Consider the following 1,656-nt stretch of genomic DNA (forward strand, 5'->3'; position numbering starts at 1 on the left):
AAAGCACCATAGTAAAACACGGATGAAGCTTCTAAGTTGATGTAATAGCCAGTAAAAAGTAGTACAATTCAAGTTTTAGTTATCGATTATTGAATTTTCAGCTGGCTTTGGTGCCTTTGACATGAGCTAGGACCTTAAGATTCTGCATGAAAGGAGGACTAGCAGCCGAGTTGATCGGGAGAATGTTAAAAGTGTTCATATGTAGTAAAAACCTTAGAAATCCGTCCGTTTTCGTCATTTGTTAGTGAATCGACTTAAAGCCAGTTCGTCACATTGGCCGCTCTTCTCTCTGAAACGGTTGTACTTATCGTCTGCAAAGCTATGTCGCGTGCTGCGGTATGCGGAGACACTAAAAGCACCATCGTAGAACACAGATGAAGCTTCTAAGTTGATGTAATAGCTAGTAAGAAGTAGTACAATTCAAGTTTTAGGTATCGATTATTGACTTTTTACCCTTCTTTGGTGCCTAGGACATGAGCTAGGAACATTACATTCTGCATGAAAGGAGGACTAGAAGCCGCGTTGCACGGGAGAATGTAAAAAGTGTTCATTTGTAGTAAAAACCTGAGAAATCCGTCCGTTTTCGTCATTTGTTATCGAATCGACTTAAAGCAACATCGTCACATTGGCCGCACTTCTGTCCGAAACGGCTACATTTATCTTCAGCAAAGCGATGTCGCGTGCTGCGGTATGCGAAGACACTAAAAGCACAATAGTAGAACACAAATGAAGCCTCTAATTTGATGTAATAGCCAGTAAGATGTAGTACAATTCAAGTTTTTGGTATCGACTATTGACTATTTACCGTTCTTTGCTGCCTTGGACATGAGCTATGAACTTCAGATTTTGCATGACAGGAGGACTAGCAGCCGAGTTGCATGGGATAATGTGAAAAGTGTTCATATGTAGTTAAGACCTGAGAAATCCGTCCGTTTTCGTCATTTGTTATCCAATCGACTTAAAGCCAGATAGACACATGGTCCGCTCTTCTGTCTGAATCGTTTACATTTATCGTCTGCAAAGCTATATCGCGCGCTGCGGCATGCGGAGACACTAAAAGCACCATAGTAAAACACGGATGAAGCTTCTAAGTTGATGTAATAGCCAGTAAAAAGTAGTACAATTCAAGTTTTAGTTATCGATTATTGACTTTTTAGCTGGCTTTTGTGGCTTGGACTTGCGCTAGGACCTTAAGATTCTGCATGAAAGGAGGACTACCAGCCGAGTTGCACGGGAGAATGTGAAAAGTGTTCATATGTAGTAAAAATCTGAGAAATCCGTCCGTTTTCGCCATTTGTTACCAAATCGAATTAAAGCCATATCGTCACATTGGCCGCTCTTCTCTCTGAAACTTTTGTACTTATCGTCTGCAGAGCTATGTCGCGTGCTGCGGTAGTCGGAGACGCTAAAAGCACCGTAGTAGAACACAGATGAAGCTTCTAAGTTGATGTTATAGCCTGTAAAATGTAGTACAATGCAAGTTTTAGGTATCGATTATTGACTTTTTACCCTTCTTTGGTGCCTTGGACATGAGCTAGGAACTTAAGATTTTGCATGAAATCAGGACTAGCAGCCGCGTTGCACGGGAGAATGTGAAAAGTGTTCATATGTAGTAAAAACCTGAGAAATCCGTCCGTTTTCGTCATTTGTTATCGC

Source organism: Schistocerca gregaria, unplaced genomic scaffold, assembly GCF_023897955.1.
Source record: "Schistocerca gregaria isolate iqSchGreg1 unplaced genomic scaffold, iqSchGreg1.2 ptg000467l, whole genome shotgun sequence".
In the NCBI taxonomy this organism is placed as follows: Eukaryota; Metazoa; Arthropoda; class Insecta; order Orthoptera; family Acrididae; genus Schistocerca; species Schistocerca gregaria.